General features: G+C 51.5%; 1 protein-coding gene across 7 annotated transcripts in view; it reads left to right on the forward strand.

Annotated features, from left to right (window-relative positions):
* Positions 1 to 13,876, forward strand: part of ZBTB7A (zinc finger and BTB domain containing 7A) — a 36,744-nt gene that overhangs the window by 7,217 nt on the left and 15,651 nt on the right. The window lies entirely within an intron of this gene.

The following is a 13,876-nucleotide window of genomic DNA, read 5'->3' on the forward strand; positions in this document are numbered from 1 at the left end:
ACAGGAGATAATTGGCAAGGAGGTCTGGGTGGAATAACCAGTTAAGACAAACCTTGCAACACAGAAGTTTGCCCTAGTTTTTAATGTCAGCGATTAAAACGGCCGTGTGTTGACATAGCGTAGAATCATCCCCATGTGTCTTCTGTGCTGCCCTTCTGTAGGTTAGCTGGCTGGGCTGGGCTGTATTTAACCGTGTTTAGGGCTTGCTCCTTCTGCTATGCCTTAACTGAAGGGTTTTCTTCTCTTAATGTATGATGTGCGAGACTGGTTCAGACCATTATCATCTAATCACTGTCCTGCTTCCGTTGTTAATCAATACCTGACGCCTCAACAGAAAATGAGCTGCCCCAATGCATCACTGTAACACATGTGGGTACTTCCTGACCCCTGCAGTAATCAGTATGTGCCATAAAACAGGAGGATTTGATTACCCCATGGTAATAGGGGTAATCAGTGGGGGTTTGCATGGCCACAGAAGCTGACTATAATAGCCAGTTCTTTAATAATCAATATAGTATTTTTCTCGTTCCTATGGCAAAACATTCTAACCATGTAGGCCTTGTCCTGAGATACATGGAGCATCTGCAACTCCTCTGGAAGAGTTCAGAACATCTCGAGTGAGGCCCTACATAGGGCGATATTGCTTCTTCTTCTGAATTTGCTTGTTGTCATTGTCAGGTGTCCCCTTGGCCCTGGCCTTGTGGCACAGTCAGAAAAAGAAGCGGATCAGCTTTCACTTTACCCTCCACAACCTTAATGCTCACACTCATCCCTTCTGTTGTTTGTTTGTATTGTGGTAATACCTAGAGGCCGGCGGGGTTGCGCACTGTGTGCAAACACAGCAAGAGATAGTCCCTGCTCCCCCTCCCCCAAAGAACTCAATTTAAATAGAGGAGGCCGACAAAGGGAGGACAACAAAGGTGCAAAGAAGTGAGGTGACTTGCCCAAGGTCACACAAGAGTCAGTGGCAGAGCTGTGAATAGATCCCAAGTCTCCTAACTCCCAGTTAGATCACACTGCCTCTGATTTTTCTAGTCTCTAAACTAAATCCTAGTGGGTTTTGTCTCTCTCATCAGATGATGAGTCCAGTCTATTTAGCTTAACAAAGAGAACGTTAAGGGGTGACTTGATCATAGTCTGTAAGTACCAACGTGTTTAACAATGAGCTATTCCATTCCATCTAGCAGAGAAAGGTCTAACACAGGGGTTCTCAAATTGGGGGTTGGGACCCCTCGGGGTGGTGAGGTTATTACATGGGGGGGTCGCCAGCTGTCAGCCTCCACCCCAAACCCCGTGTTTCCTCCAGCATTTATAATGGTGTTAAATATATAAAAATGTGTTTTTAATTTATAAGGAGGATCGCGGCTGGAGGCTTGCTGTGTGAAAGGGGTCACCAGTACAAAAGTTTGAGAACCCCTGGTCTAACATGACCCTGTGGCTGGAAGCTGAAGCTAGACAAATTCAGACTAGAGCTAAGGCGGACATATTTAATGGTGAGAGTAATTAACCATTGGAACAGTTTACCCAGGGTCATGGTGAATTCTCCATCACTGACCATTTTTTCAATCAAGACTGGATGCCTTTTTAAAAGTATGCTCCAGGCGTTATTTTGGAGGAGTTCCCTGGCCTGTTTTCTTCAGGAGGTGAGACTGAATGATCACAGTGGTCCCTTCTGGCCTTGGAATCTCTGACTATCTCGCTCATCATCCACATCCATACGACTAGGGCCCTACCAAATTCACAGTCCATTTTGGTCAATTTCACGGTCGTAGGATTTAAAAAATAGTAAATTTCATGATTTCAGCGATTTAAATCTGAAATGTCACGGTGTTGTAACTGTAGGGGTCCTGACCCAACTCTGAAGGCAGCAGCGCGGAAGTAAGGGTGGCCTGGGATGGTATTGCCACCCTTAGGTCCGTGCTGCCGCTGGCCGGGTGCTGCGTTCAGAGCTGGGTGCCTGGGCGGCAGCAGCTGCTGCTCCCCAGCCTCAGCTCTGAAGGCAGCACAAAAGTAAGGGTGACAGTACTGTGCCCTCACTACAATAACCCCCCCCCGACCCTCTTTTGGGTCAGGACCCCCCATCTGAGAAGCGCCGGTCTCCCCTGTGAAATCTGTATAGTATAAGGTAAAAGTGCACAAAAGACCAGATTTCACGGGCTGTGACATGGTTTTCATGACCACGAATTTGGTAGGGCCCTACATATGACTGAAGGAATTATCCCCTTGTATAGAGGCTTTCGTTGTTGGGTCATCATGTGAAATGGATTTACATTTTCCCGGTGCCAGAAACTGAAGGACAAGTAATGAATCCCTTTGCTGGTGGGCTGCAGTGTCCCTAATAATCTCCTCGCTTACAATGAGGAATCCCAGCCCTATAACATCTTATTACGTTCAAACAGAACCATTGATACCAGGGAGTCAGTTCAGTTTGGGTAGCAATTATCTCCCTGTTTCATCCCAGCTCTGTGCAGGGGGAGGTACGGATCCGGGTCGCTGTTTAGTCAGAGAGAGGAGGAGAAGAAGATAGACATTCTTTCTTTCTTGCGGAAGTCTGTGATTTGGGGGAGGGCGTGGCTGGAGGAGGGTTGGCCCTAATCCTTTGTACTTAATAGAGCCTTTGGCCTGAGTATCTCAAAGAGCTTTGCATGCAATTGTGTGTCAGAACAGTTCTGAGGCAGCTGAGTGGTGGGGTGCCTGTCTGATAGATGAGGTACAGAGGGAAGACGTGACTTAGGGTATGTCTACACTGCAATTCAACCCCTGCGGCTGGCCTCTGTCAGCTGACTTGGGCTCGCGCTGCGGCGGTGTAAACGTGTGGTGGAGATATTTGGGCTTGGACTGGAGCCCATGCTCTGGGTCCTCTGAGCCCAAACGTTTACACCACAATTTTACAGCCCTGCAAGCTGGTGTGGGCCAGCCTTGGGTGTTGTGTTATAGACACCCTGCGTGGCAAAGCTGGGAGTAGGAAGCCCTGCTTCCCAATTCTCTGCTTTAACCACTCAATTGCACTGCCTCTCCAGCACAAATGGCTGGTCAGCGTGTCCCAGAGTATGGCGGTAAATGAGACCCCTTCAGCTGGATCTTTGCTAAGTCATCCTTCAGCTGTTTTCATCTTTGACACAGCAATAAAAGGGGGAAAAATGTGAATGCTAAAATTGTTGTAAACAGGCTGGCTTGTAAAATTCAAATCAGTGTCTTGGGATTCCTTCTCTCAGCTCTCCGTAACTTACCTGGCTGATGGGGCATTGCTGAATTACCTCCTAATGCCATGTGTTTCCAGGAGTTCCAAGAAACGGTGGTGGTGCTCGGTATTTGCCTAATGGTAGAGGTTCTTTTGATGATTGATGGTTTTTACCTAGTGCTGGGAATTGTCTGAGAGCTGTCTGCCTCCTGAGTTTAAGATCTAAATCGAAAGAATTCAGATGCCAAAACAACAGACTGGAGGTTTTTTTGTGTGTGCCCATTTTAGATGCAAATGTCCCTGACCAATTCAGATGCTCTGCCAAATATATCAGCCCTAGACTGGCTTCTCTGAAGGGGGCACACAGGATGCAGCCGTTTCTGATCTAGGAAATGGTTGACGATTTAAGGAGGTTTTTCCTTGTTGCATTGGCTCTGTAGATCTGCCCCTTTTTTTGGTCAATGCTCGGAGAGGAGAGCTCCGAGGAAAACCTACCATGTCACTTGGCATCACTGGAACTTCTGCACGGCACTGCGCTGTTGGAGGAAGTGTATTGTTTTTCATGTGAAGTAAAACCAAGGTTCTTTATCACTTGTGGTCAAGCGTTCCATGACACTTGTTGGAAAAGCAGTGGGCGTTAATACAACTTCTGTCCAAACTTCAGATTGAGTAATTACTATATAATCTTCCTGTCTAACACCGCCAGGGGAATTTAATGGGATGTGAGAGTCGTCTTTTCATTTTGTAAACTATTGTGTGCGGTGTACGTCCCACCCCAGAGGTGGCTGCATTTCAGTGGTGGGTATAGTTCCTGCATGCTGTTGTATATGGCTTGTAAAGTACTTTGGGGTAAGAAGTGACCCAAATGGTGGGGCAGGCAAAACTCTTTGTAATTACACGCTGGAGAATTGGTGGTAGAAAAATCCATATTTTTTTTTTAACCTTTGGGCATGTATCTGGTATAAAAAGCAGAATCATAAAATGGGGATGTGGCATCCCTATACGCCTTGCTGTTGCTTCTACCCTGACGTGCTTTTCTATGCAGCAGTAAGAAGCAGATCTCTGGCAGGTCAGACCTGGGTCTGGCAGGTGAATGGGGGCAGGTGATGTGATGGACCCTAGGACAAGTGCAGGTCATCTAATGATTTGATTGCAATTCGGCAGTTTTTTGCCATAATCTAGAGATGCTGGTGCCTTCTCCAGCATCTCGTCCATTTCAGCCTTAGTCCATAGTTAAGAAATCTGGGGTTTGTGGCCCTAGAGCCACAGTCCCTTAGATCCAAACATGGCCGGGGTTTGTAAGGAGAAGAAACCACAAAATGCACCTTTTGGGTTCAGTAATAGCCCATGTGGCATTTTGCCTTTAGATTCGCAAGTCGCTCTCGGGGGGTGGCTGAAAGTCAGTATTGTCTGACATCTGTTCAGACGACATGGGGGTCAGTTTGGATTCCTAGTAGGGAAGCGTACACGTCACAAAAGCCGCCACCACACTAGGCACTAATTACCCCCTACTCATGGCCTCAGCAGAGTGCCAAGGCCCAGCTTTCCTGGGGTGGTTCCTCCAGAACGGGAGGCATTGTGGGGGTACCCATGATAAAAAGGGGGATAATGTAATCAGGTGACTGTGGCATGAGGAGTCAGGAAACGTGGGTTCTGTTCCTTGGCCAAGTCACTTACCCTCTCTCTGCGTCTGTTACCCCAGCTGTGAAACCAAAATGACGCATACCCCCCCATTGAGATCCATGGATGTAAAAGTTCTCTCATTGCTAAGGAGGTACCATTTATCTGTTAAGCGGAGCGCATTTCATCCTCCTACACTGTCAATCCAGTGCTTTTCACCAGCTCTAAATTGCCTTTTAATAGTCTGTCTAAACCGTGTCATTGGTTTCTGTTGACATCCAGGATCTTCATCTCAAAAGCATGCTTTTGTTTTGCAGGTCCACATAATTCCTATGCTTTGATGGCACTACATTGCCAACAGCACATTCCTTTTGGGAAGCGGTTGAATTTTAATAGCGACATGGCAGAGGTGAAACCGGCTGCTACTAAGTAGGCAAACACCCTACTTTAGGAATGCTTCATTTCCTCCTGACTGCCATCTTCCCACTGTTGGCTCTGTGCTGCGCTTCTTGAGGCCTCTGCAGAGTTTAGGGAGGATCCTAGGCAGAAAGAGACCTGCTCAGGCTTGCCCTGTAATGCTGCAGAAACTGGTGTTGGCAGAGATGGCTCATGCTCCGAATGGCCTGAGAGCTGCATTTCTCTCAAGAGGTCGAGGGCTGCAGACATTGAGTGGGAAAGGGGAACCGGGACGACTGTTCCCTCAGTGTAAGTGGAACAGACAAGGACTTGTGTTGGGTGACCTATAATGGGGGTGAGCTGTTCGTAGTGGGGGACGTGCCCATTTCTGCAGCTGGTGGTGAGTGAGGGAGGCAGTAATGTTTGGGCTTTGGACATCAAACTGCAGAATTTTGTTTTAATAGCAACATCATTTTAATAATCCTCCGCAGCACTCCTGGTGCTGATAGTATGGCTGTACCTTGAGCAATAGGACATAAGCGGTGGCCTTGTGTGCCTCCTTGAGCGTGTTGTGACACCTGGGCGTGCAGGCACCTTCAGCTCTTCCAGGAGGTTATTCCCATGAAGCCTTCTCCTTAAAACCAAGTAAGAGTGGTGCCCTGAACCCATCTGTCCCTCTCATCAATGAGTGAGATGATTTAGCCCTAAACCATTGTGTAACGTTGTTATTAAACAGCGGATGTGTTGGTGGCAGAGCTGGTGGCATTTTGGCAGTGGGGAAGGAGCTCTGTACTTTATTTATAAAGTGCTTTGGGATCTTCAGGCTGAAGGATGCTTTGCAAACGTAGTACTTTTACTGGCTAACCAACCACCTGTGACTTATCTGCCTATACCATATGGTTCACAGCCCTCATTAGCCAATCAGAGTCCTCCTTTCATCCAGCTAAACTTTAAATAAGTGCAGGGCAATAAGAGAAAAAATTAAACAAATTCTTCCCTCAGGCAAACCTGGTCATTAAACAGCACAATGTCACCAGTTTTAACTTTGACCCTGACATGACATGGGCATGTCACTTGAATTCACAGAGTTCCCATAAACTGCTGACTCCAATGGCAATAATTTTGGAATCTGTCTTAAATAAACCAATTAAAATTTGTGAGTTGTCAAGTCATGTTTCTGCCTTTTTAAAAAAAGAGTAATTTGTCTGCAAGCCCTGAAAGGAGTTAAAATTGCCTTTCTGTGTGGAGAATAACTTCCCTGCTGTTACAAGTAATGGCTCAGATTATTGAAATAGGAAGAGATGTATTCTTCTTCGAGTGATTGCTCATGTGTATTCCATAGTAGGTGTGCATGCTCGCCATGTGCACTGGTGCCGGAAGCTTTTCCCTTAGCAGTACCCGTAGGCGGGAGCACCGCTGCGACCCCTGGAGTGGTGCCTCTATATCGCACTATAAGGGGAGCTGTGCACTCCTCCCACCCTCAGTTCCTTCTTGCCGCCAGTGAAGGTAGTCGGAACATTTGTGCTCCAGCTTTGCTGTAGCTCTCCAATTAGCCTTAGTAGTTACTCGTCTTCTCCAGTAGTTGGATAACTTCTTTAATTGTTGCCTGGTGCGGGGCATGCCCCATGCCCCAGGCTTCAAGTCGTGCGACTTTTGTCACAGTTCTATGCCAAGAAGCGACCTGCACACTCAGTGTCTCCGCTGCTTGGGCGAGACCCACGTTACAGACCGCTGTAAAATCTGTAGATCGTTCAAGCCTCGAACTAAACAAGAGAGGGATATCCGGCTCCGGGACTTGCTAATGGAATCTGTGTTGGCCCCGGACACTGATAGGCAAGGTCCTGCAAAAAGTAAAGGCAGACAGGTCGAGGGTTATCCTCATAGCCCCGGATTGGGCCTGCCAACATTGGTACGGGACCCTCCTACAACTTCTAGCGGCCCCCCCACAGAGGCTCCCGCTCCGCCCGGATCTCCTCTCCCAGGAGAGGGGATGCCTTCTCCACCCCAACCTGGCCGCACTTCACCTGACAGCATGGTTGCTCCATGGTTAAATGAGGAGGAGGGAAGGTGTTCGGAGGATGTCAGACGAATTCTGCTGGCGAGCAGAAAGCCGTCCATGCGACGGACGTATCTTGCCAAATGGTCTAGGTTCTCTAGGTGGGGGAGCGGGGTGCCTCCCCGTCATCTGCATCCCTCCAGCTCATTCTCGATTACCTCCTGTCCCTTAGGACCTAAGGACTATCTTCTGCCTCCGTCAGGGTACATTTAGCAGCCATTTCAGCCTTTCATCCTCCAGTGCAAGGTCACTCGTTTTTTTCCCCATCAGATGACACCCTGCTTTTTAAAGGGCCTAGGTCGTGAATTCCCGTACGCCAGGGCCTCGGTCCCGCATTGGGATCTCAATCTAGTGCTATCCCACCTAACGGGTCCTCCCTTTGAATCGTTGTCCATGTGTTCATGCTGCCACCTGTTATGGAAAGTGGCATTCTTGGTGGCTATCACCTCAGCCCGTCGTGTCTCGGCGCTTAGGCCCTTGGCCTTGGAACCCCCGTATACGGCCTTCCACAGGGATAAAGTCCAGCTTTGCCCACACCCCGCGTTTCTCCCGAAGGCGGTCTCCCCCTTCCGTATGGATCGGGACATTTTCCTACCAGTACTCTGACCTAGGCCGTGTTCCTCCAACAAGGAACGCTGTCTACACACGCTAGACGTACGTAGAGCGCTGGCCTTTTTACCTGGACCGAACCAGGCTGTTCAGGAAATCCTCGCAAGTATTTGTTGCGTCGGCAGAGCGCATGAGGGGGCAACCAGTTTCCACCCAGTGCCTTTCCCGCTGGATCACCTCGTGCATACGCACCTGTCACCACTTGGCAGAGGTTCCCCCGCCGCCTATCATAAAGGCGCATTCCACGAGAGCGCAAGCCTCGTCGTCCGCCTATGTAACCCACGTCCCTATCCAGGACATATGTAGGGCTGCCACGTGGTCCTCTGTCCACACCTTTTCCTCGCAGTATGCGATCATCTCCCAAGCATGGGAAGACGCCGTGTTTGGTAGGGCGGTACTCCATCCCGGAAACCCTTAAACTCCTGCCCACCTCCATCAGATATAGCTTGGTGTCACCAATACACATGAGCAATCACTCAAAGAAGAAAGGACAGTTACCTTTCCGTAACTGGAGTTCTTCGAGATGTGTTGCTCAGGTGTATTCCACATCCCGCCCTCCTTCCCCTCTGTCGGAGTTTTCTGGCAAGAAGGAACTGAGGGTGGGGGGAGCCCGTGGCTCCCCTTGTAGCGCGATATAGAGGCGCTACTCCAGGGGTCGCAGTGGTGCCCCCCGCCCCTCCCGGGTACTGCTAAGGGAAAAACTTCTGGCACACGGTGCACGTGGCAAGCACGCACACCTACTGTGAAATACACCTGAGCGACACATCTCGAAGAACGCCAGTGACGGAACCGGTAACTGTCCTTTTCTCTTCCACTTCCTACATTCCGTATCCCTTTGTGTATTGTCACGTTCACTAGTTCCCCAGCAGCATCCCGGCCTGTCTACGTTAAGAACAGTTCGGCTGGTACAGCTATCCCGGCAAAAACCTTCAGTGTGGAGGCAGTTAGGTTGGTATAAAAATGCTTATACCAGTATAGCTAATGCTGGTTTGGGTTAAACAGCATAAACTGTACCGACATAAACACAGTTATACCAATATAACTGTCTGCATTAAGGCTTTTACTGGCATAGCTATGTTGATTTAAAGAAAACAACCACCCCAGACCACCCCCCTAACTGCTATGTCAGTACATTTTTTTTTTTTTTTTTAGTGTAGACCAGGTTTCAGTTAATTTCCCTTGTATGGCTCTTTTTCAATTGACTGTATTTAAAGTTGACGCTGTACCTTGATACAGGTGCTACAAATTATGCACATGGATATAATTTTGGAACCTCTGAAATGCAGCCACCTCTGGGGTGCAATGTAGCATCTTTATGACAGCACATAGCAATGCAATCTAGTGAGCATAGAATGTTGTATTCAGTTGGAGAAAAAAACTGCATGGGAGATTGAGGTCAGTTGCTGCCCTGTGGCTCATTCAGTCCTTAAGGTGGCCGTTGTGCCTAGCCTGAAAGCCCCCAGCACACCTGTCCATTAGGCACCGCACTGAGACCCATCAAACTCGTTTCATACAAGTCACTGAAACCCCCGTTGCGCCATGGCTACTGACATGGGCTGCTTGGCAATCTGTAAAGGTGCACGTCTCCCTATCCCATTACTAACCCTCTGCATGCTTTAATAACCTTGCCGTTCAGAGTCCCTGAATAAGGGAACCGCGTGTGTGCTTTCTGCCAGCTGTTCAGGAGAACTTAGCAAGGGGTATGCAAGGTAAAAACCCTTTGTGCTGTTGGCCGAATGCTGCTGTGAGAGAGAAGCTGTTCATTCAAGGATAACTGAGGATGCTTGCTGGGGGGGGGGGGGGGGGGGGGGGGAGTGTATATGTTTTTTAAACTCCTTCACATTCTCAGCTGCTGCAGCTTTGAACCACAGCTCAACACAAAAGGCATTTTGTCCAACTCGAATAAGTTGTGAAGTCTCATGACCCAGCCACCATTCCCACACTCCGCTGTCGATTGTCCCGGCTCCCAAGTAGTGTGGGATTAACCCTTGCTTGGATGGTTGCCTTGCACCCGGCTATGGCTGGCATGACAAACCCCAGCTGTGTGGGTGCTGCAGGCTGGCCGGCCGAAAGGTAATCGCCCAAAGCTGCTAAATGCTTTGCCCAGCTCAAATTTCTCTCTAAAAGGAGAGGAAAAAACCTCCCTCCAGCATCCAATCTGGGGAAATCTCTAAATTTTATTTTGAGGACCAGGCCAAAACACACTCGCTCAGCGGGATAGCAGTCTGTCTTGCACGTTTGGCACTTCCTCTTTTCAAACACAGAATTCTGCCCATAGTCACCCATTTGTGGCCCCACCGTCAGTCAGCGGGGTTGCATGATTGTAAATTAGGCCAATTCCATCTATTTAGGTACTCTATCGTATTCAAACACCTTACCATTGCTAATAAACATACCCTTGCACAGCCACCTGTTAGGAAGCGAAGGAATTATTTACCCCCGTTTTACAGATGAGGGTGGAGATGAGGCACAGAGCAATGAAGTGATTTGCCCAGGGTCAACCAAGGAGTCTGTGGCAGAGCTAGGCATTGAACCTACATCTCCTGTGTCCCCATCCAGGGCTTTAACCACTAAACCATCTTTCCTCCTCCCTTATCACTGCACTTCATCTCAAAAACCCATGAGCCCAGAATCTAGATACACTTTTGTGCTTAGTTTTAACGCATGCAACCATATTTCATCCCTTGCAGCTGGTGTCGGTTCCTTCCAGGCCAGGAATATTTCAAACCCTGTAAAGCATCTGCATTTTTACATGCCGTGAGACACCACAGCCCAGCTGATCCGTGTTAGTGGCTACCCGCTAATGGATGTGCTTAAGGGCCTGCTCCAGCAGCTCCCATCAGAGTGAATGGAGGGACTCCCAATTACTCCCTTGGATGGGTGCACTTGCACCGTGCAACTCTGGGATTTTAAAGCCGGTTCCTGCCTTGCTGCTGTTCAGATCGATATGTTTCATTAGGATTGAGCCCTTAGTGAACATCTGCGGCGAGCGCTCTCAAGCGCCAAAAACTTCCATCCAGGACCAACTTTATTTTGTCCCTGACTGACCCAAGTGGGTGTTACTCAGAACCTCAGGGTGAGGTTTGAGCTGTTCTTTGAGCTATTGGAATGAGAAAAAAGGTAACAAGATTTTTTTAAACAGGGGAAAGTGTAGCAAAATCCCCTCCTCTTGGGCTGAGATCACTCATGGAAAGTTTCAACTTGAAAGCGCTGCTGGGAAAGTTATGAAAAGTAGGCGTGTGCTTGTCTGTAACGAAGACTGTTTTGCAACCTTAGGTATTGTGACCGGGTTCCTGCCTACCACCAGTGTAACATAGCGCTATCAATTGCTTCCCTGTGTAGTTAGTTCTGTGCCTGACTCTGCCACTGATTCATTATTTCACGTTGCACAGGTCACGTCCCTTCTCTGAGCCTTAGTTTCCCCCTGCTCGGGTGCCCCACAACCAGCCACATTGGCTGCTGCTGGAACGATCTGGGGCCGGTGGCTCCTGGGGAGTGCCTGAGCAGCGGTCCCGGGGCCAGCCACACCAGCTGCTGCTCACGCGGCCCTGGGCAGCTGGCTCCAGGGACTTCCGGAACAGCGGCCGGTGTGGCTGGTTCCGGGGAGCCACCTGAGCAGCAGTCCTAGGGGTGCCCTGGGGATCGCCCGAGCAGCAGCAGTCCCAGGATGGCTGGAGCAGCAGCCCCAGGGGTGCCCGGAGGCCATCCGGAGAGCAGTCCCTGGGAGCAGCAGCCGGAGGGCAATCAACCCCCAAGACTGGAGCAGGACCCCCGGGGCAGCAGGGCCCCAGAAGTAGAGATTTAGTCAGGGGTATTGTTTATAAAAGTCATGGACCGGTTACGGGCCGTGAATTTTCATTTATCGCCTGTGTCCTGATCATGACTTTTACCAAAAAGACCCGTGACTAAATCTCAGCCTTAATTATGATTGTTTGTATTATTATAGCACCTAGAGACCCCAACTGAGAGGAGCGCTATTGTGGCAGACACTGTACATACTTAGCGAGAGCCGACTCTTGCCTCAAAGGCCTTTCGGTCTTAACAGGCAAGGGCGGGAGAGAGGAATTTATTCCTATCCCTATTTTACAGATGGCAAACTGAGGCCCAGGGAGATGAAGTGACTTGCTCAAGGTTGCCCAGGGACTCTGTGGCGGAGGTTGGAATCGACCGTGGATCTCCTGATTCCCAGCCTAATGCCTTAACCACCAGACCCAAACGCTGCCGTACCCCTGGCTGGCAGATCACTTGAGAAAGCAGAAAGGGTCTGAATAGTCGCAATAGGAAGTTAAGCAGAGCCGCTTTGTCTAGCTAGCCTGCTAGGGCTCACTAATAATGTTAGAAAGAGGCATTTCGCTTGGAGAGTAACGCGTGTGAGGCTGGCGCACCAGGCCTTTGTGCAGAGCCCAGCGTGCTGCCGGCGCTTCCTGAACGTTTGTCGCAAGGCTCTTTCCTTCCATGCCTGGGAGTGCAGCTGGTGAACTGACAGAGCGGGACTCGTCGGGGAAGGGGGATGGGGTGGCACAGGTACAGCCCGAGGTTTTTATAGGGTCCTGTGTGAGCTAAGATGGGTGGAGATCCCAGCCAACTCCCGGTCCCTCCACTCAGGCTGCCAAGCCGGTGGAAAGGCTGCTGGGGTGTCCAGCTGGCATATCAGGAGCACAGGCAGCGTGTGTGTGTGTGTGTCTGTGTGTTGGAGGGTTGTGTGTGTGTGTGGGGGGGGGTGGTGGAAAGTGCTCCACTGAGGCACCCTGCTTCCCTTCAGTGCATGTGGGCGGAGAAGGAACAGAGAGGTGGGGCACTACGAGTGGCACTCCCTTGGCAACGCAGCTCTAGGAACGGGGGTCGCTGCTCACTGCACGGTGGCCCCCTGGGATAGGACGGGTGGCCCAGTGGGTCCCGCACCGGGCTGGGGACGTGGGAGGCTTGGGTTCATTTCCTGGTTCTGCCGACGGCTTCCTGCGTGGCCTCGGGAAGTCCGTTAATCCATGCTCGGCCTCACGCCCCTACCTGTCAGCCGGGCTGCTGCCTGCCTGCCTCCCAGAGCGGGGCAGGGCCGCCCGGGGGGGGGGGGCAAAGGGGGCAATTTGCCCCGAGCCCCGGGCTCCGCAGGGGCCCCCAAGAGAACAGCGGAGGCTCCCACCTCCGCCCCTCTCCTGGAGCCTCAGCGCATCAAGCGCTGAGTCTCCGCCGGGGCCCCTGAGCCCCGCCCCGCTCCGAGCCGCGTGGGGAGGGTGTGGGGCTGGGAGCTCTGGGCTGAGCTCAGCTCCCTCCGCTCGGCGTGGAGCTCCCAGCCCTGCCCCCTCCCCACGCAGCTCTGAGCGGGACGGAGCTCAGGCCCCGCCAGCCACACGCTGCGGCTGTTCCGGTGAGGCGCTGAGACTCCAGGCGAGGAGGGAGCCGGGGCTAAGAGGCTGGGGCCAGGGTTGGGGGGAAGCGGGACCCGCCGCTGAAGCGCAGCCCGGTCTTCGGCGGCTGGGGGCCCTTCCGTTCCGGGACCCGCCGCCGAAGTGCCCCGAAGACCCGCGGCGGGGACCCCCCCCCCCCCGCCGAATTACCACCGAAGACCGGGCTGCACTTCAGCGGCGGGTCCCGCTTCGGCGGTAATTCAGCGGCGGGGGGCTCCCGCCGCGGGTCTTCGGGGCACTTCGGCGGCAGATCCCGGAACGGAAGGGCCCCCCGCCGCCGAAGACCCCGGGCCCCCGGAATCCTCTGGGCAGCCCTGGCGCGGGGCAGGGTAAATCCAGCCATCACGGTGCCCTCATGAGTCCCCAGCTGGGGCAGAGAGAGACACTCCACGCAGGGACGATTCATAGGGGCAAGAGGGATTCAGCTTCCCCTACCCATCGGGTCCGTGGCCTCTCTGCTCTCCTTGCCAGCTGCTCTTGTGGCTACTACAGGAGCTGGGCTAGGTCACCGCACTCATTTCAGCCGGGTTGCGGCGGGCCGGCGCCCTCGCTTCTGCTGCATAAACTTCAGCTGCTTCCACAGCTCCGGGGGGACAGGGTGGGGAGCCG

Source organism: Mauremys mutica, chromosome 24, assembly GCF_020497125.1.
Source record: "Mauremys mutica isolate MM-2020 ecotype Southern chromosome 24, ASM2049712v1, whole genome shotgun sequence".
Classification (NCBI taxonomy): Eukaryota; Metazoa; Chordata; order Testudines; family Geoemydidae; genus Mauremys; species Mauremys mutica.